A 21,569-nucleotide genomic window follows, 5' to 3' on the forward strand; every position below is an offset into this window, starting at 1 on the left:
GTGCTGATTCAGGAAAACTTCCTCCTGTCAGAGAACCACAGAATAATTATGGTTGGAAGGGACTTGTGGAGGACATTTGGTCCAATTTGCCTGCTCAATCAGGGACACCTGGAGCAGGCTGCCCAGGACCATGTGCAGAAGTCACAATGCCATATTCTCCTTAAAGTATCAGGAAAGATTACCTTGGTACTCCTAATAATCAAGGCACTGCCTACAAGCCACCAAGGGTTTGGCCAGCAAGGACAGCCTGGCCTTGCATTACACTGCTGCTTATCTCCACTCTGTACAAACAGCCCTCTCTGCTTTTAGCAGCTGCTTCCAAGGCGCCAGCAGTACAACTGATCTCAAAGGCAATACGCAATATGTGCACACCTTCAGCCTTTCTCCCAGACCTTGCCAAAACGTCAACCAGAGATGCAGCCTGGTGGGACATCATATGCAGATGCAAACCTCTTCCTCTAATGTGGCAACGGTGCACGTTCTCCTCCACTGCCTGGCTTCGCTCTGCCACCCTCTTCCCTGCTTGCTCTCTTACCCTTTCCCTTCAACCACCAGCAGAGCAGCTGATGCAAGCGCTGGTAATAGCTCCTCTGGTGTCACTGAGCTGCCCTGGAGGTTGGAGGGTGGCCAGGAGCACATAGGCAAGCAAGCCTGCAGCCTCTCTGCTAGCTGAAGGCAAGGCTACAGCACAGAGCTTAGCCCCACTTTTGCTCTTTCAGGTTTGCTTCAAAGAGGAGGTACACACTTGCCTGGCAAACACTGCCGTGCTGCTCAGACATGCCAGCCTGCTACAGAGCACTGTTCAATCAAAAGCCATATCAATCCAAATTCCCTGCTTGAATTCAGCAGCCCAAAAAACTTTAAATCCCCTTCTATCACTGCTTTCCCTCCCTCTCCACCCCATACAATTTTTTTCCCCTGCTTCAAAACCAGATCAAGCGGAAAATAACCCCAAACCCAAATTCCTTAGAAAGCAGAGCTCTGCTGGGAACACGGAGATAATGGGAATGTGAAGACAAGCGCTGTGTTTGGCTGCCAACTGCCTGGGCTGCAGCTGGCTGTTATTAAACTTGTGGGTCTCGAGACAAGGAGGAGCAAGCCCTGAAGGAATCAGTACCCTTTTCTGGAATGCAGAAAGAGGACATTTGCATCCGGGGAGGGAGAGTCAGAGCAGGAGATACTCCAGCCTGCTCGAGATGCTTCTCAAGCCATCCAAAGGCTGGTATGCCAGGAATGCAGTCACCGAAAGGATGCAGGAGGCTCCAGACAGAAAGGAAAGGGAGAAGTTTTGCACAAACACTTTTCCCTTTGAGAAGAGCGTTGTTTTGGGTTCTGCTGGAACTCAGCAGAGAGAGGGCTTTGCAGGCGCAGAGAACTGGGCTTACAGCCGTGGGTGTGCTTATCAGAGGAGCTGGGTAAGACAGGGAACTTGGAGAGTGGCAATAAGAAAGGGCACTAAGCAGTCAGTCAGTGGGAAGCAAGGAAGGGAGAAAAGGTGCTCCGTTCAGCCGGCACATTTCAAACAGGCACTGCCAGTCCAGCTCACTCCTTTGCAAATCACCAACACAGCAGGCAATACTGCCAAACACCATCACCCACTGCTTGGGATTGCACGTTTTCCAGCTGGAGTGCAAAGATCCTGACTCCTACTTCCTGCCCCAACATAACCATGCAGAAACATTGTAGGATCCTGCAGTAGTTTTGCTCGATTAAAGCCCTCCGCAGCTCCAATCAGGCACAAACTGGGTGTGCTGCATTGCTGTCACAGCAACAGCTGAAGTTGTAAATGTTTCCCAATTTTAGCAATTATTGCACACAATCCTCTCAAAAAAAACAAAAAAAGAAACAAAGCCAAAGCACAGACAAAACAAACACTCTGACAGCCCAAAGGTCACCCCTGCTTGGTGAGCACTGCACAAAGCTTTTCTGAGCAAGAAAGAAACCAGACAAGTAACTTTCCCATGAATCAAAGTGCAAGCCATGAATGTATTTTAAATACCTGGCGGAAAGTCCAGCATCAAATATTTTTTGCTATCAGTAGTTAGAGCTGTGCACTGACATATCCACAAACGTTGCCGTGCCTGGCACAAGCAGGGACGCTCCCCATTCCAGTACTTCCACAAGCACATTGGAAGCTTTACATTAAAGATCTGTGGCAGATGTGACTGTGTGGAGAAACAGCTGGAAAAATAAGCCCTACATCCATCCCAAATTCCCAAAAGACAGCAAAAATGTACATTAAAAATGACTGATTATGGAAAGCTATTTCCTCTCTTGTTTCTATTCAGTCTGTTCTGGATCTAACACTGCTGTCACACTGCATGGGAGGATAGGTGTGCATGCACTCCACTGCAGTTTTCAGAGGGGACTGTGGGGGCTCCAAGGGGATCAGTGTTCTGGAGCTGGCAGGCCCAAGGGGTGAACCTGAGATGGTTCTGAATGCAGAGCCAGGGCAAAAAGCTCAGAAAGAATAAGGCTGCTGCTTCAAATCTGGATTATGGGAGAACAAAAGGGGACAGGCAGGTGCTGAGTGGGGAAAAAGACCGGTTGCCAGGGCAGGAATTGCTTAGAAATCGCTGAGACAATGGTCTGCAAATTCATCTGAAAACACTTTAAGTACAGAATAGGGAAAACCCTTGCTCCATCTGTTTACCCACAGTGATAAATAGCGTCCTTATTGAATGGAGGAAAGGATACAGGGGACAAGGTACCAAAGAGCTCTCCCCCCTGTACACATCCTTGTTGGGGATGCACATGGGGATGAGGCAAGGAGCCCTGCACAAGGGTTAAGGCTTAGCAAAGCTTTAGAGAAGCATCGATAAGAACAGCTGCTAGTGGGCACCGCGCTCCTTCTCACTGCCTTTTTGGGGCACAGAAGCAGAGAGCATTACATTGCTATGGACAGGAGCACCGTGGGCTGTTTCACCCCAACTCCCAACCAGCAGCACCAAAAAGAGCTCACTTTCTCCCCGTGCTGGCACTGTATGGGGTGAGAGCTGCCTCCTCCCTGCCCTGTCTTCTGGATTTCTGCACCTCGGGGAACATCATGAGCCACGGGACTCACATCCTGTGACTCACCCACAAGGGAATCGGCACCACCATCCACAGCAGGGACTTGCAGAGTGGATTCTGCTTTGCGTTAGGAATAAGGCCAGCAGCACTACATCACATGCCGGAGGGACGGCAGCCTTGCCAGCAACCCACCACATCCCACTGCGACCAACGCACTCTCGCTTCCGTCACAGAACATGAAACGGCACAGAAAGGGTTACAAGGAACTTCAGCAAACTCTCTGGGGTGGCTCAGGCCAGAAACTATGATGCAGCCTGGACTGCTGCCACTGCTCAGCACTCCCCTCCTCTCTGCTCAGCCCTGCAGAGCCATCACCATGCCCAGCCCAGCCCCATGGGGACAGCAGCAAAGCCCCATCCTTCTCACTCCTCCCAGCTATGGGCAGAGCCAGTCCCATTGCCACAGCATGGGACAAAGCATGCACCCACTTCTGGCTGTATACGATGGCCATTGCCACCACCAGCAGTAGCTCCCTGGCTGGGCACCTCTATTTGAGCCTGATTCTCATGCTGGATCAACAACAAGGCCCGCATCTTATCTAGAGAACTTAATCACCGCTGAATTACAAATCAAAGATGTAGCACAGGCATCTCAGCCACACTAAACTGGATTAGTAGAGAAAAGCAGTTTCAGGAGAAATACCCACTGGCAGGATAAGCTCCATGTCTGCAAGCAAAGGAATACAACTAAAGCGTGGAAACATGTAGAACTAAAAACCCCAGGGGCAGGAACAGGGCTTTGCTCCCGGCGCTGGGGTGGTTTCCTGGGAACAGCCCCAGGCATGGGGCAAAAGGCACAACCCCACGGAGCACCCATCAGCACTGTGTCATGGTTTTATGATTTTCGGTTATTGGTATTCCACATCATAACATCATGTAGTGGATGTACCTGGTTCTCAGAAGAGAAGGACTACTACATTCCCCAGGGGACTTTGCTCCTCTGTTATCTTTTCCCTCTGGCCGGAAATGGTAAAAACTTGCAGATCACGAGACCTCGTCCCTTTTTCCGCCCGTCTCTCGTCTTGGCAGCACCTCACTCTCCAGCCGTCTTATTGTCAGTAGTAGAGTAAGGCCTACCTTGACTTTGGACATTCTTTCTCTCTGTATTGGATTTATCAGCTTAAATTGTAATTATATTGTATTATAGTGTGTTGTTTTGCATTCCGATATCTTATTTAGTAAATTAGTTTGTTTCTCCTCAGATTGTTGCCGCTGTTCTTTGCTCTCAGGGCCATCTCCTTACCCTTTTTCCCTTTTCCTGGGGTGTGGGCCTGTGGGTCCCCCGTCCCATTCATCACGGAACCGGGCCAAACGCCCGTAAACCGTTGACACACTGCTGACCAAGGCCAACGCTCACAGGAGTGCATGGGGAAAACCCAAGCAGTGTGAGCAGCTCACAGACTGGGACAAGATGTCACCTACAAGCATCTGTGTGCTCGGCTCCATCACATGCTGCAAAACAAGGTCACTTCTGTCTTTGTCAACTCTCTTCCATGGCATAAGAGCTGTGAGAGGCCCCTCCTGCACTTCCCAAACCAGCTGCACGAAAATACCCTTGCTTGCTCTGTCCCACTCTTCCCAAAGCTCCAGGGCTGCAAATCCCACCAGCACCACCTCCTCTCCAACAAAGTGGAAGATGACAGCATGGCAGCAGTGAGCCTGTGCTCATATAACAGCTGGTGATGGAAATCCCCTGGGTGCTGAGAGTTTTTGCTGATAAGACATGGGAGGGCCCACTGGGCCAGCTGGTACCAAGTACTGGGGTGGAGATCAAGCCAGGTTCTTCTGGTTCCAAAAGAAGAGCGAAAGGTACAGTATTCATGCCAGAAAGGGGTGGTGGGGAGGAGGAAGCTCAACCCTCCCTATCCCCCATCTCCCAGCTTGACCTTCTCGTTTGGTACTATATAAAAAGCCCATCAAACTCTAAGCCTGCAAGATGAGTTCAGAGGAAACTTCCCTGCTCGGGTTGCACATACCCTTTCACAAGATGCAACTTCCAGGCTGGGAGCACCTCTCACTTAACAACCCCAAGCTATCAGGCACATCAGGGCTGCATTCTACCACTGAATGGCTGAAAGGTGGAAAGTGTAGAAAAAACATCTCATCAATCACTCATCATCCTCCTCCAACTTCCCACACCAAAGCCAAGAGCAACTCCAGTCACTTGTTGCTAATTATTTTTCATCTACCTTTTACTTCTCCAAAGTCAAGATCTCCTGGCTCTCCTTAAAAATTAGAAGTGGTTTGAGTTAAGACATCAACCAGATTCTGTTACTGCAGTGTGCCATTTTAGCAAAGAGACTAAGTTGTGTCACTATCTCATTTAAGACCTTGGTTTTCACCCTACAGATTCTTCACTTTCAAGTCCTTCCTTGGGACTTTCTTGCCCTTCCTTGGGACTTTCTTGCCTCATCCCAACACCTCCAGGTGTTCAAGGCCACATTGGATAGGGCCCTGTGCAACCTGACCTAGTGCATAATTTAGTGGTGGGTGACCCTGCCCATAGCAGCGGGTTGGAACTGGACGATCTTTGAGGTCCCTTCCAACCCAAGCCATTCTGTGGCTACATGTTATGACACAGTCTCAGGCAGCTGGCACTGTCCTCCATTTGCTCAAAATTTCTGCCCAGCAGAAAACCCTGACCATCCAGAGTTGTGCCTACTTTTTCCACTCTCTCAGCAGACTCAAGGACAGGCAGGGAAGAGCTGCCCACTACTGCTTTTTCTCTAGAAGCCTGGCCCAAGCATTTTGGGCCACACACCCTGGTGACTCCCAAGAGAGGTAAAATGGAGAAAGAGCAAAGCAGGAGGTGAGCACAGCCCCAGGGAGACCATGAGGTTTACATGAACTCATCAAATTTTAGGTCCCTGGAAGACTGAAGGGCACTGCTGCTGGTGGGACGAGTAGTGGGGAGCCAGAGGCATGTCAGGAGGATGCAGGGGGATGCTCCACACTCCCACCTTCCTCCTCCCCTGAGGATGCTGGCATGCAGCGAGCTGCAAGATGCTCCCATTTAGGGCTCTTTACAAGCTTGGCGCTCTTTGCTGGCTCGAGTGCTGGGCACTGCAAGGCTGGGAACTTGGCACAGGTGAGCGACTCAGCTAGCAGCTCATGGGGGCACTGGCAGCACTGCAGGGGGAAAAAATGTAATAATTGCTGAGCACGTGTTCCTGGCGTCTGCTGGCACCTCCAGCCAGAGTATCCATTACAGCCCCCCCACTGGGTGAGTTACCCTTTGTGAGCAATGCAGAGAGGATGGGAAAGCTTCCTTTTATAGCAAGGACTTTGGAGCACGAGTCTCACTGAAAGTCAGTGCTGGAGACAGACAGGCAAGTGACTACAGATCTGGTGTCTTTGGGGTAAGAGAATTTTACTGCAGAGCCTGCTGCTGCTGCCAAGCTGCCTGAGAGCCATCACATCAAACCCACCTGAAGAACACAGCATGCCACCAAGTCCAGGTCACACAACACGAGGGGAAAATCCCATATCAGAGCTGCCAGACAGCTGGAGGAGAGCAGACTGGGAGCAAGTGGAAGGTTACCCACAGAAAGGGATCCAAAATGATCAGCAGCTCTAAATCCTGGCAAAGGGAAGACCTTGGAAACCTTGTTTTTCTGTCAGAGACTTGTTCTACTCTTGGATGAAGAGATGCAACATGTGTAAAGCAGTATGGCTGCATCATACAGTCCTTTAGGCAGGAGAAGACCCTTAAGATCACTGAGCCCAACCATCACCTAACAGTACCGAGGACCACCAGTAACCCATGTTATGGCCTCAGTGCCATGTCCACACATCTCTTAAACACCTCCAGTGATAGACACTTGTCAACGGTTTACAGGCGTTTGGCCCAGTTCTGTGATGAATGGGACGGGGGACGCACGGACCCACGCCCTGGGAAAGGGAAAAGGGAAAAAAAGGGTAAGGAGATGGGCCTGAGAGCAAAAAAAAGCAGCAAGAATCTGAGGAGAAACAAACTAATTTACTAAATAAGATATCAGAATGCAAAATAACACACTATAATACAATATAATTACAATTTAAGCTAATAAATCCAATACAACAAGAGAATGTCCAAAAATCAAGGTAGGCCTGACTCTAATACTGACGATAAGACAGCTGGGGAGCGAGGTGCTGCCAGGACGAGAGACGGGTGGAAAGAGAGAACAAGGTCTTGTGATCTGCGAGTTTTTATCTTTCCCTCTGACCGGAAATGGTAACAGAGGAGCAAAGTCTCCTGGGGAATGTAGTAGTCCTTCTCTTCTGAGAACCAGGTACATCCACTACATGATGTTATGATGTGGAATACCAATAACCGAAAATCATAAAACCATGACAGCACTCCACCACTTCCCTGGGCAGCTCACCTCAATGTTGGACCACTCTCTATGTGAAGGGATTCTGGAATGGTGCCAGTCTGACAAAAGTTTAGAACACCTGAAAAGGTATGAGGGTGCTGATAGGCTCTCACCAGCTTTGTTTGATGTTCATCTGCTTTCACAGCAGATAGTTCAGTCTCTGTTCACCCTCCTCTCCCTGCTGTCCACTCTCTTCCAAGAGAGAAGCACCTCTTAACTCAGGTGGGAAAGCCCTAAGGTTCTCACACAGCTGCAGGTGATGCTGCTTGCACCAGGCAGGGAGCTTCTTCCAGCCGAGCCCCACAGGGACCAGCAAAAGCATGAGATCTCAGAATCACACCCATTGCGGGGCTCACAGGAGTAAAGCAGAGAGGCACAAACACAAGTTTCAAACCCCTGAAGGGAACAGGAGCGCAGAGAGACAGCTCTCCTAGGACACAGATCAGACCAGGTGCCTGTAAATGTGCAGAGATGAGCCGAGCAGCACGCTAACGAAGCAGAGGGAGCTCTGAGAATCACTGCTGCAAGGCACAAATCAGCTACTTCAGTGCAAGCACCTTCTCACCCAGGCTCCCGACGCCTATGTGTGCCCGGAGGATGTTTGCTGGGGCCAAGGAGGGCAAGGTGCCAGCACTTCAGGAGCACAGCAGGCACTGCCTTCGTAAGCACCCGGGCAACTTTCCCTGCCCTCTGCATAAGCCTCATTAACTTGCTATCAGCTCAGAAGCAGAGCATTTTGGTGCATGACAAAGTGTGTTCTTGCTTTTCAACGTGGAGATGGATTTTGCTCAGCGCTGTTAGCAGCCAGCAACTTTTGCAAGGGTCAGTAACAGCACTAGCTCTTCCTCCTAACCCTTACAGCCCCTTCAAGGGTACGCTCAGAGCCAAAAGCATGGATCTTTCAAAAAAGGGGAACTGACTTTAGAGCACAAGTCCAGACAAGGAATCTGTGACAAAGGAGAAAAAAAACCCACCATATCTCCAGTGCCACAATCCAGCCATGGATATAGAGAGATACTCCTAAGGAAGAGATGGAAATCTCCTCTGTAGATCACTTTTTATCCTCTGCCTTGGAGGAAGGGGATGGCTGGAGTTAATGATCTTGAGGGTCTTTTCCAACCTAAATGATTCTATAGCAAATGGCCTCAAGCTGCACCAGGGGAGGTTTAGATTGGATGCTATGAACCGAACTCTGAAAATCTGAAGCACCATGAAAGACTTCCCACGGGAAACCAGGAGGAACTCATTGCCACTGCTATGCCCAGGGCCACAGTCCCAGAATCATCTCCTTACTCAGATAATTTGGATGTAGATTTGGTATTGAAGAGCTATCAAATGCTAGGTGACTGAGACCCTGAGAAGCTATGCTTTCCTCAAGTGGAGACGATGACAAAGTTTGTGCAGCATCAACACCTCAGAGTCCTGTTTCCATCACCCTTCACTAATTTTGTTTTTGATGGAAAGAAGTAGCTGTCCCCAGCTGCAATGAGTTGCTGGTGCAACCATGTGCTTGCTTTCCTTGCTGTGATGTTGGGAAACCTGCCTCACTAGCACGGTACAGAAGGGCAGGCACAGGAAAGTCACTCAGGCTGGGGAGGCTGGCAGTGTACCTGGTGCAGTGACATGGTGGGAGGACAACAAGAAGCTCCGGAGATGAGCTAGCTCTCCATTTTCACTCCATCTAGTCCCCCAGCGAACACATACTCAACCAAGACACATCACCCTGACACTGACCATCTCCTCGTGTGCAGAATGGCAGAGGCTAAACATCCACCCTGCCCAGCCCCCTGGACTCACCTGAGCTGCTGAGCAGGTGAGCACTGGAAAAGAGTGGGCTTTGCTCAAGCCCACAGGTGCTCCAGTCAGGATGGGGACATGGCATCCACCCTTGAGTCACCCACTTTGGTGGCTTTGTGAGGGAGTAGCCAGGATGCAGATGCAGCCCATGAGTCAGCTGAGCTCGCTGCTGACCTATTTTGGAGAGTCAGCTGGGAGCCTCCTTTGAGAAAAAAGAGGGGTTTGTTCCCAGCTCACTGCCTGAGTGTACTCCATAGCCACGATCTCACAGCCAGATTCTCTCTCTAACAAATAAAACCTCTTTGGATTACCAGACAGGAGAACTCATTCAGGTGATGAGCTCATGCAAGAGCTTAACCTTGATTTAATGTTCTTACACACCTTGTTGATTAGCCCAGGTACTGATCTGTTTGTGGATTACGCAATGCTTTCAGCTATGCTGAAAATGCTGACAAGAGCCCAAACCTATCACGAGCTTGAATTAGGCAGAAACAAACGCAATCAGCACACTGCAATGAATTTCCTCAAAACAGCATTTCTAAGCACTCTGCCTCGGTAAACATTTCCAAGGCAGATTCCCCCTGACGCCTGGCTTTCAGCAGCTTAACCATTTGTTGGAGCTGACAGTCTCTCGTGTGAAATCAGAGAACCACAGAAATCACTAAGGTTGGAAAAGACCACCGAGATCATCTGACCCAACCGCCAACCCATTGCCACCATGCCCACTAAACCATGTCCCTAAATAGCAAGAAAGAAACATGCTCTGCTAAATCAGGCTACTGGGTACTTCCTCCGTGGGATGCCCCATGCTTGACTCAACCCTGGTCTGTGAACCCATGCTGCAAAGCTCACTCAGAGCAGCACAATGCCTACAGAGCAAACCCACAGCTTGTTACACCATTCCTCAGTGGTAGAAGTGTGCAACCCAAGATGAAGGAGGGAGATGTGAGGGCAGACATCTGCTCCAACCCAGGGCATGGGTTAGGACTTGCTGCAAAAAGCCATAAGCAATCAGTGCCTCTGCTGAGAATCATAGGATGGCTTGGGTTGCAAGGGACCTCACATAGTTCCAATCCACAGCTTGGTCAGACTCCTCTCAGGGACTGTGCAGTAAGTTTGCACCATGAAGGCTCTCTTCTCACCCTTCTTCCTCCTGAGGAGCAGAAACTGCCAAACTCCCCTCCCAGTCCTGCTTTCACTCTCGGCCCTCTGCACTTTCCATTTGATCTCATCTTCAAACCCACTGAGTCGCATACCTGTACAAGAAAGGACTCCTGGTTGAACTCAGAGCGTGCTTTGAAAGCCATTCCATCGGCACAAAAGACCGCATAGCCAACTTCAGGCGGTTTTCAGCAGCCAAGTCCTCACCTTCATTTAGAATAGAGCTCATCCCACATGTGGGATTTGAACAGAAGTAGCTTCCCAGGTGCAGACATGATGTCTGTCAGCCAGGAGGAGGTCAAAGATAAACCAAAACAGCCCACTGTTTATGCAACGTAAGAGCAAATACCGTGCCTTCTTGAAATCATTTAATTACAGTTATCCCTTAAATTAAAACCTTGAAAAACTGCATGAAGGCTTTAGGCAACCTGCAAATTAACTATGGGGAATGCAACTGGGGGATCAGGGATGCCAGATACAATCCAATCAGCGGCTCAAAGAGCTTTCATAACATCAATAGTGCCAGGAGAGGGGGAAAAAAACAAAATAATACAGCCCAACCCTGTGCATCAGATGTTGTTCCTTCAGCCATGTCAGGTAAAAGTCATTTGATCTCATCATCGTGGGTCAGATAGCTGATAAGAAACCAATTTCATTACTTTAAGACCAGAGCATTTTTGGAAGGGTTTATCTGCAAAGAAAGTGACACGCTTTGAACTGCTGAATTTTATTTTAGTTAAAAGGCACCGGGCTGTTGCCTAGCTGCTCTCAAAGCACTCAAAATTAATGTGGTATGAAATGATACCGCAAGTCGATTCTGTACGACTTCTCCAGCGCACAATGTCAAAGATACGCTGCTTCTCTGTGCTGGGACGCAGCAAGCCCCTTCATTTCAGGGAAAGCAGCCTTTATGTAGCAGGACCTTTGGGCACAGAAATAGCCTTTTCCAAAAATGCAGCCAAATCCTGCCTCTGCCCAAAATCGGCCCCATTCCCAGACAAAGCACAGCTTACACTTGGGCATGGTTTTTAAAGCATTAGTCAACAGGCAAAATTAAAAGGACACCTGAAAGACACTGAAAGTAACAAAAGATTTTCCCCCACTTAAAGAAGAGCTGTTCAGGTTCAGTGGAATCAGTTTCTGCCACTTTCTGCACTGCACTTTTTCTCCCAGGCTGTCGTCCCATTGCTCGTTAAATCGCGGTGACTGACCCGCATCATCTCCTTGTCTTCTTCACAGGAGCTTCCCTTGAAAGACAGACAAATCTAAGCCACTACGGATGGCAGAGAGAACAAGAACACGTTATTCCCTCTTTGCTTTCTCAGTAAAGTCAGCTACAGGTGAGGCTGAAGGAGACAGACTTGCCCTCACCTCACATCTACTGCTTCCCTATCCACTCAAGTAAAAGCTGCCCAAAACGCAAGCCTGTGAGCAAGCTGGGCAAGCTGCTCAGCTTTTCCTGTTTGAGTCTGAAAGCAGAGTGCTAAATTTATCCCCACTGAGATTTCTATGGTAACAGACTACACCGCTGAATTTCAGATTACTGCAGTTTGAATTAGGGGTGAAGCAGAGTTAACAGAATCAGCCGTGGTATCAAGTTATCTTAGGCCAACACAAAAGCACCTGTATTGGAGGGAAAAAAGGCAAAGCTGTTCCTGGCAGCCATCCAGTGAGATACAGAAAAACCCAAATCTTGTCCATTGTCTCCAGAGGAACACACGATTTGAGAAAGTGACAGCTAAAAAACGGGTAAAAAAACCACAATCGTGCTTAGGGACAGCGATCTGAGCAATGGCCTTTTGCAAAAAAGAACTTATTCCATTTACTGATTTTTATGGAAAGCAACTTCCTTCTGAGGAGTGCAGCACTCGCTCTGCTTCACAGCTGCTTTAATAACCATCATTGTATTTATATTTCAATTGTAGCTCTCTATCTAAGGCATGGGTTGGGGTCTAAAAGCAGCCTGAATTTTGGCAACAAGGTCTTGGCTAAAGGTGACCAACACACCATGACACCACCCGCAGCCATCCTCGCCAACTGGCCAACGCAACCCCTCCTCTTCTCAGCGTCTTTCAGTAATACACCAGGTTCTCATACTCTCCAGAAGAGGATCTCAAAGAACAAACCCGGCTCTGCAGGGAGAAGCAGTGGAGGCACATATCAGAGCACCCAGATGCCTGCAAACCTCTGCGTGGACAGGCAGAATTAGAAAAGCTTCTGATGGGAAAACAGAGCCTACATATCAAATCAATGCAGACGGACTTTATCTTTTCTTTTTCCTTTTTAGAAGAGAAATGGAAGCCAAGGCACAGCTGATGCACTAGGATGGTTTTATATTTAGATGGATGACACAAGCTCTCAATTAGCAGAAAACAAATGGAAACTTCTTGCATTGTCCAGAAAAAGAAAAACAAAAGAAAGGCAACTTCCTCCGACACTTACAACCTCCCCAGTTCTGCTTTTACACAGAATTCAGAGGGGTTTTCCATGCACAATCCCAGCAAACAACATTTGCAGCTCACAGAGCCCGTATGGCAAATATTGACTGAAGCACACTGTGTGCATTCACAATGAATTTGTCTTTGGGGGGATTTTTTTTCAATTTCCTGTTTACTGCTGTCATCTCTGTTCTCAACAATGTTCTAGTACTCAAGCATAAAACAAATACACCGGGGTGTTTAAAAGAGCCATTTCCAAATTCTACAGACCTCAGTTTCACTACGCAAGAAGAGATACACTGCAGTGTACTAATGTAAAATATAGTGCTTCAAAATTGGCTATTTCTTTTGCTGCATGATTCATTTAGGAGCAAAGACTTGCTCAGCCAGATATCTGAGCATCAGCTGGGCCTCATCCCAAATTTCTCTAAAATTACCTGCATTTTGGGGAGGGGGAAGGGGATAAAAATATGGTTTCTCTTTCATGATGCTGACAGGCAAAGGGCAGCAAGTGCTGGGGCTGCAGCGGCTCTGCTCACACCACCTCAGACACAAGGTGGGCTTTGTGGGACAGCCAGCAGGCCTCACGTCCCTGAGTACTGCCCCAGCCATGGCAGGGCCAGGCCCAGCTTTATCTACAGCACAGCTAAGAATAGCTCCAGCCACCAGGAGCCCTGCGAAGAGAATGGCCTGGGCTTCTGCCAGAGAGCACGGGTTTCCTTTGCTGCTGGGCCTGAGAGGAGGCAGACACGAAGCAGAGGTTGCCCTGACACAGGGCTGCACAGGTCTGCTCAGATCCCACCACACTGGGCTTTGCACCTTTATTAGCAAGCTGGACGATGGGTCAGTGCATACCCATAGATGACACAAAACTGAGGGCAGAGGCTGATGCACCAGCAGGTCTCAACGTCATGCAGAGGGCCCTGGCCAGGCTGACGTGAAGCTTGTGGAGTCCAACAGTGCGTGAAAACAAAGGAACAGCAGCCCCTCCTCAGCATGCTCACCCAGTAAGCAGGATTTGCACCTGGCAGCAGCAGCAGCCCATCTCTGCCTCCATGCAGGGAATTACCTCCTGCCCTGCTTTCACAAGCTATACTGCCTGAAGCAGCATTAAGGCAGGAACCACCTGCCTGTTTCTAAAGCAAAACACCTCCCTGCCCCCTACAAGTGAGCAGACCATCTGATGCAGCACTGGCATCACTGCTTTCCATCCACAAACCGTGAAAAATTAGGACAAACTGCAAATATTTTCATTCCTTTTATCTCTCCTGCCTGACTGCAGGGCAAACTGGGCACAACTCTTCCCTCCCCCCCCCCCGACACATTCCTCAATTTATTCTGGAGCCCATTTTTGGACATATGGACTCCATGACTGCACTGACCAAGGTTTGACACCCAGATCACACTGACCAGGCAATGCTGGTGCTCTGTTCCACAGTTTCTCCCTGGGCACAGTGCTATCTGCTGGTAGCAAAAGCCAGGACATGCAGTTGTGCAGGAAAAGGCCACCTCCACAGCCCACACTGCCCATTGGATGCATCACTGCCTCACCACGCTGGGGCTTACCACTATGGCCAGGCAGCCAGCAGCAGCAAGGCAAGCAGCTTTCCTGTAACATGAGATTAACTCCTTTCCCCAGCACATTTGCATTTAAAACAGAGGTCAACACACAGGGGTAAAGCTGGGACAGAAAGGTCACCCCCCTGCTGCAGGGAAAGCACACAGAAGGGGTTCAACACTCCCCCTCTCCAGATCCTTGCATTCCTCTGCTCCAGCAGCATGCTGGGAGAAAGGTTTCTGCTCACTGTTTCCATGCCTGGTCATGTCCCACACCCTGGCCTCAGTGTACATTTTAACAACTCCTATTAATAACCCGAGCAGGAGCTTGGGAAGCACCAGCTGCTCTGGCCAGTTGCACCTCTGAGCAGCCACATGGCATCCATCCATCCATCCCACTGTGCTTGGTGAGTCTGCACCCCCAAAATTCCTCTCTCCCCCAGCTCTTTGGTGGGCAAGTTGCAGAAAAAAGTGCAGGAACACAAGAAGCACTCCTCACCCACCAGCTGCAGCAGAGGCCATCGCTCTCCATGACCTCCAAACTCCTCAAGCTGAAGGAGTTTGGAGGTCATGGAGATCTCCAAACACCTCAGTCTCAGGCTTGCAAAAGGAGTCGGTAATTTGGGGCAGCAGAGAGATGACACTCACACAGCTCCAAGATCCACTGCCAGGCTGTGGCATTGCACCCATTGCAATGACAATGCATGCACACCCCTACATGCTCCTTGGAAAAACTTCCCCCTTCCTGCAGGTATCACAGCATTCGGAAAGCACGGGTGCCAGCAGCCCCCTGCCCATGCCACCAGCACCACTGGTGGTTGGAGACTGCAGCACATCCCTGAGGGGCTCACAGGCATCCGTCTCCGTCCCTCGGCTGGAGCTGTGACCTCATTTCATGGGATTTAACCAAGCACTGCAATAGTCCAGATGGACTGTCTGGCTAATTGAGTTAATTAAAGCGTTTTCTGCCATGATTAACTTTCAGGAACAGGGCTCTACGTTATGTGTTTTGGAAAGGCTCCTTCAGAGCAGTGCAGACACTCTCCAGGGAACACAGGGCCACACCTCAGCAGCAGCATGAAACAGGAGAACAATGACTTGGAAACTCGTACTGATTGCATGGGGCTGTTTCTCACCAGTGTTTTCGGACTCAAAAAAAAAAAAAACAAAAACAAAAAAAAACCTTCATTTGTTTTTCATTACCAAGCTGAACAGTACGTAGAAAAGGAACAGCTCTGCATGTAGAGGCCATGGGAACACGTAGGCTACAGAAGGTCTGCCCAGCAACCCATCTGGGGGATGGAGAACTAAAGGACACAGCAGATGTGGGAAGAGACCCATCACCCATGTCTGATCCCAGGGCACCTTCCCCTTATTCCGGGGCAAAAAGCTCCAGGAATGAGCAGCACTGCCAGTAACTCGCAGGGTGATAAGCTGGTCAAGGCCAGTGCAAACAAACACGCTGTCCCGCACAGAGATGCTTTGCTGACGGAGGTAATAACCATCTCCCAAGGACAGTAAATACTTTGTCTGCAGCCCCTGCCTGGAGATAACCAAGCAACGCATACAATGGCCGAAAGAAAGGCTATGCTTTGTGGCTGCTGTGTTTTTCTCAGCTCTGCAAAGCACCAAGAAGGAGCTGCATCCTGGGACGTTGGTATGGGAAAAATCCACCCTACCCAAGGAAGTGCCAGCCAGGCTGGATGACACTTTGGGCACCTGGGCTATGGGAGGTGCCCCTTGCCCACAGCAGGAGTTGGGCTGGGTGGGCTTTGGGGTCCATTCCAGTCTAAGCCATCAGAAAAGCATACTCACATACAATGGCTGCGAGGGGGCTGCTGAGAGCAGGGCCATCAGGAAAACAGCCCCATGGTAGAGCTCTGGTCAGTACTGGGAAAACCGTGACCGCACCATGGGTGTATTTAAGCCCAGCAGGATTAAAGGGAAGACCTCAGGAAGCACGGGACCATGTCCCTGCAGTGGGCAGGGTTGGGCTGTAACCCTGTGGCCATAAAGCTGCTCTCCACCCTTCCTGGGGACTGTGTGTTCATCTCCTTTCTCAAAGCCACTTCTTCTCCATCAAAGCAAACATAAAAGTAACAGGACAGGGAGTCTTACAGTCTCTGTAGGTAAGGAGATGCACTCACACATCTTCTCTTTCCTCTTACCTCAAAACCTGAGGAATTGCAAAGCACTGGCTGCTCACAGACCAGGTGCGCTAAGAACTATTCCTGTAGACTTCAAGAGCTTCATCTTCACCACAGGCACAGCCACACACCCCCCAAAAAATTGCCAGCTGTAGTTCTTGCAAGGGGAAAAAACAGCAAGGAGGGCTCTGGGGCTGGGTTTCCCAGCTGGGAAATGCTCCTTATTGAGGCTGAAAGCGGCCCCACCCCAGTACCGCTAATCTGATCGTAGGTTTTCAATGTTGCGGCCAGGACGCGAGGGGCTGGCAAGTGGGAAAGAAAGAAAGGAAATGCCACAGATGTGAGGACGCCTTTTCTGGCCAGGCAGAACCTTGTTTTGTTTTTCCTCCGTGAAGTTAGCTGCCATTTGCTGGCAGGCAGATCCACTGCGAACATAGAAAGTTTCTCTTTGTTCAGCTCCTGCAACCCCGCACCCAGGAGACCCAGCCCACAGAGCCGTGCAGCACTGGCAGCCAGCAGCTCCGTGGTTGGAGCCCATGCAAAGCTCGCTGGCAAGCTCACAGCAGCAGGAACTGGCCTGTAAAATATCCCCTGCCTTACTTGACCACTGACCACGCCAGGGGACATGCCGTTGTTCAGCTCCGAAAAGCCTTTTCTGTTCCTAAGGAAACAGACAGTCACGTTCAAATAGGGCCACACGCACCCAGTGCCATTCCAGCTGCGTCCCCTCAAAACCTCATGCACAATGACCACGCACCCACCCAGTACCACGCATCTGGCTGGGCTCTGGGGAAAGGTTCTGCAGAATGCTGCGACCACACAGGGCAGGGCTGGACCTCTCCCCCTCCTGTCTGACAGCCATGTGTCACCTTCCCTATGATGTTCCCAGTTGTGTCTGGGTGATGAGGATAACACATGGGAGGTGAAAATAATGACTCAGCTGCCTTCCAGATCTTTGTCATAATGTATACAGCTTCAAGGCTACAAAGTTGCTCCCACATCCATCACTGCAACAGGGCATCACCACGGGATGCTGCAGCAGCAAGCACACCCTGCGCGGTTCTTACTGCTGAAGGATGCAAAGCATCACCCCCGTGGGGCAGGTGGAGCTGCTGCACTGCTCTGGCAGCAGAGCACAGGAACACTGAGCCTTAGGGCTCCCATTTCACCTTCTATTGGCACTGCACTCGCCAACAGTCTACTGATCCACACACACAAAACACAAACCTCCCAACTCCAGGGAGTCCTGTGCCAGACAGAGCCAAGAGGCAACCCTGAAGCACATGCACAAACGGGGAAGAAAGGAGAGAGGAGGGGGCAGTGCTCCTTCACTTCCCTATCACCATGGGTATAGATCACAGAAACACAGAACCATTCCAGTTGGATAAGACCTCCCAGGTCACCCAGTCCAACCCCAACCCACCCCACCATGCCCACTGACCACATCCCTCAGTGCCACATCTCCATGGTTCTGGAACACCTCCAGGGACCATAACACTACCACCTTCCTGGGCAGCCTGCGCCAGTGCCTCACCACGCTTTCTGAGAAGAAATCGTCCCTAATATCCAACCTGAACCTTCACTGGTGCAACTTCAGGCCATCACCTCTCATCCTATTGCTGTTACCCAGGAGAAGAGACCGACCCCCACCTCACCACAACCTCCCCCTCAGGCAGTTGTAGAGAGCTATAAGATCTCCCCTGAGCCTCCCCTTCTCTGCACTGAACAACTTCCTCAGCCGCTCCCCATCAGATTTGTGCTCCAGGCCCCTCACAGCTTTGTTGCCCTTCTCTGGATGCGCTCCATGGCCTCTGTGTCTTTCTTGCAGTGAGGGGCCCAACACTGAGCACAGCACTGAGATGCGGCCTCACCGGAGCTGTGTACAAGGGGACGTCCACCTCCTGCTCCTGCTGGCTGCACTAGTGCTGGTACAAGCCAGGATGCCACTGGCCTTCTTGGCTACTTGGGCACACTGCTGGCTCATGGTCAGAAGGCCAGGTCTGCATGCAGGAAGGAAAGGGGCCTGCTGGAATCTGCTCATGGCCACGGAAACTTCAAGCATCACTTCTGGCCACAGAGCAAGCTCAGGCTGCAGTTCACAGTCCATGCTGAAGAAACCCCACAGCATGGCAGTGAGCAGCAGGGTGGTCCTCACTTCTCTGCAAGACATCCCTTCCAACTTGGGATATTCTATGGTTCTCTGAATAAAGCCACCAGCCTGGCACAGGGCCTTGGGTATTACTACAATCCCAGGACTCCACCGGGGACACACACACGACACCGCCAAAGCCATCTCTGAAGGTGGCACCCAACCCGTCCGCAGACTCCAGCGTTGTTGGAATGAATCTGGAGAGGAGTGAGCAGGAGGGGAAGCTGCGTGCAGACGGGCATCGCCCAGCACACCGAGAGGGAGCAAAACTTTCTCCAGGAGAGGTCTGTACGGGACCTGCAATCTGCACTGCACACACACGCACGCACCCTGCATCTATGCACGCAGGACGGATGCATCTCATGTGCATTTACACTGTGCACAGTGTACAGCATACCCGGGTACACATGTGCACCCTGCACACGAGCTCGCAGCACACACTCTAACGCGGCACTCCGCACCACCCCGCGCCCCGCCGCCGGACCACGGAGCCGCTCGCTCGCTCACCCTCACCCGCGAACTCCGGACCCGCGGAGCCGCTCTTCCCCCGGCGCTCACCTGCGGGCGGCGTAGCCGAACCCCCACTGCCGCCGTCGCTCCCGGTTCGCGCTTCTCCGCCCGGCACCGGACAGCGCGCCCCGCCCGCCCCGCGCCGCCCTGACGTCAGGGGGCGGGGCTGCGGGAGCGGGGCCCGGCGCGGGGCGCGGGGCGCGGGGGGTGCCCAGCGAGTGTGTGCGTTGGACGGAGGCTCGCGTGCGAACGGTGGTCGTAGGTGTTGGAGACTCTCGTGCAAGAGGCAGCCCTTGTGCAAGGGTCAGTCCTTGTGCAAAATGAGTGTGCACTTGGGGTGCCAGAACTCCTCGTGCAAGGGGCATTCGTGCAAAATGGGTGTGTGAATGGGTTGTGGGAGCCCCTCGTGCAAGGGGCATTCCTCGTGCAAGGGTGCTCATCGTACAAAATGGTTATGCAAATGGTTGTGGAAACCCCTCATGCAAGTGGTGGTCCTCGTGCAAGGGGCAGCCCTCGTGCAAGGAGTGTTCATCGAGCAAAATGGGTGTGCAAATGGGTTGTGGGAATCCCTCATGCAAGGGGTGGTCCTCTTGCAAAACGTGTGCAAATGGGTTGTGGGAAGCCCTTGTGCTGGGGGAGACTTTGTGCAAACTGGGTATGCACTGAGGGTATGGGAGCTCCTTGTGCAAGAAGTAGGCCACCTGCATGATGCAGTCCTCATGCAAAGTGGGCATGCATAGGGGGCAAGGGGACCCTTGTGCAAGGGGCAGTCCTCATGTAAAGCTAGCAGGCATGCAGGGACTGTGTGACAGAGCCCTTGTCCAACAGGGTAACACCCAGGGCAGTGAATACAAGGATTCAGTGGAGGATGGTGGCACTGCACCTGGAGTCACCATGCTGCAGTCTGGATTCCTGCACCAGGCAAGGGATGGGAGGAAAATCCAACCTTCATTTTCAATCAAGCAACAAGTTATGCTGTCTACTTTTTTTTCTCTCCTTAATGGAGCATTTCCACTGAGGCTTTCCGGAGTTAACTACAGCTCAGGAGTCCAAGCTGACATGGCTCCAGCCCCAAGGCAGGGAGCCAAAGCCTGAATGGGGCGGGCTAACCGAGTGCTCACTGCCAGCACTGCCAACACCGGGTCCTGTCTGGCTATGGAGGGGGCTGCCTTAGGGAACAGTGGTGTTGGGAGGGAAAAGCAACAGGCTTGAGAAGGGTGCAGCGTGGGTTTGGATGGATGCAGTGTGGGGATGGATGCAGTATGAGGGTGGATGCAATTCGCAGCAAGTGATGGTGGCTGCAGGAACCACTGCAAGCAGCTTGGTTGAAAAACCATGGGAGAAGTAGGAAGCAAAGCCTTGGGGCTGTGGAGGAGCAGAGGCGTCCAGAGCATGGTGCAAGGCACTGGTCCTCCTTCTGTTCCCCCTTGTTTTTTTCCTTGGCAAGACCAGGGCCCTGTTCGCTGCAATGAGTAAATTTCCTCTTCCTGGGCTTGACTCCTCCTGTGCCCGCGTTTCCAGGACACGTTTCAGCAGTGAACTCAGGGAGCTGCATAACCACTTCAAAGTGACCTCAGGAGCTCATTTCTCTCGCATGGCTTTGGGAGGCTGGAGTTTATCAATGCATAGCTCCCCAGAGCCGGACAACCTGGTTCTCTAGTTGCAGCAGGGCAGTTTGATCTTGCTTGCTGGTGGGAACGTTTCAGCGGGCACCTGCTGCTGCAGGATTGCACAGTTGCTGTGTTTCACACCATTTATCACCCTGCTTTTCAGCCACTCCTTAAGCGAGTCAGTCTGTGTCAGGGGTAGATCACACTGTCCTCTTCAGTCCCCAAAAGCCTGCATTTACCCGTTCTGTCTCCCTTCCAAGCCCTCCATTCATTCGCACTCATTTTGGTGATTTACTGAATAGCTGAATTATTTGTGAACCCTGAGAAGTGGCTGTGGAGACCTCTGGATCATCTCAGGCCAGAGATAAAAGATATCTCTGGGAGCAAAAGTGCTCATTCAGAAGAGCTGCTTTGTGGGATGGGGGAGGCAGACATGCATCACTCAGCAGCCCCGTGATCTTTCTGTGGTAAACACACATCTCCAGACAGCAAAGCGTTAGACTTCAACAGACTTGGAACTGTCTGCTTACATGAAAACAGGCGATTTATGTGGACTAGCTGCTGCCCATCCTGGGGTCAGGATCTGCTTTCCCTCTCAGAGGATGCACACTGGATACCCTGCTGGTGGAGAAGGTCCAGCTGAGCCTTATGTCTGATCTAAACCCACTCTCTTATAGTTCAGAACCAGTTCAGTTCCTACTCCTGACAAATACTCCCTCCCCAACTTTCCTGCAGGCCCCCTCCAAGTACTGGAAGGCTGCAATAATGTCTCCC

At 51.0% G+C, this 21,569-nt stretch overlaps 1 protein-coding gene across 5 annotated transcripts in view; it reads right to left on the reverse strand.

The window, feature by feature from the left end:
- SH3BP4 (SH3 domain binding protein 4) overlaps window positions 1–19,326 on the reverse strand; it is a 35,063-nt gene extending 15,737 nt beyond the window's left edge. For 2 of the 5 annotated variants that reach the window (XM_021398915.1, XM_021398919.1), the window contains exon 1: window positions 19,234–19,326. The gene's annotated coding sequence lies outside the window, so the exon portion shown is untranslated. Of the gene's footprint in view, window positions 1–372; window positions 876–19,182 lie in introns of those variants that run through there. The other 3 variants (XM_021398916.1, XM_021398917.1, XM_021398918.1) reach the window with 3 other exon arrangements.

This window comes from Numida meleagris, chromosome 5 (assembly GCF_002078875.1).
Source record: "Numida meleagris isolate 19003 breed g44 Domestic line chromosome 5, NumMel1.0, whole genome shotgun sequence".
Lineage (NCBI taxonomy): Eukaryota > Metazoa > Chordata > Aves > Galliformes > Numididae > Numida > Numida meleagris.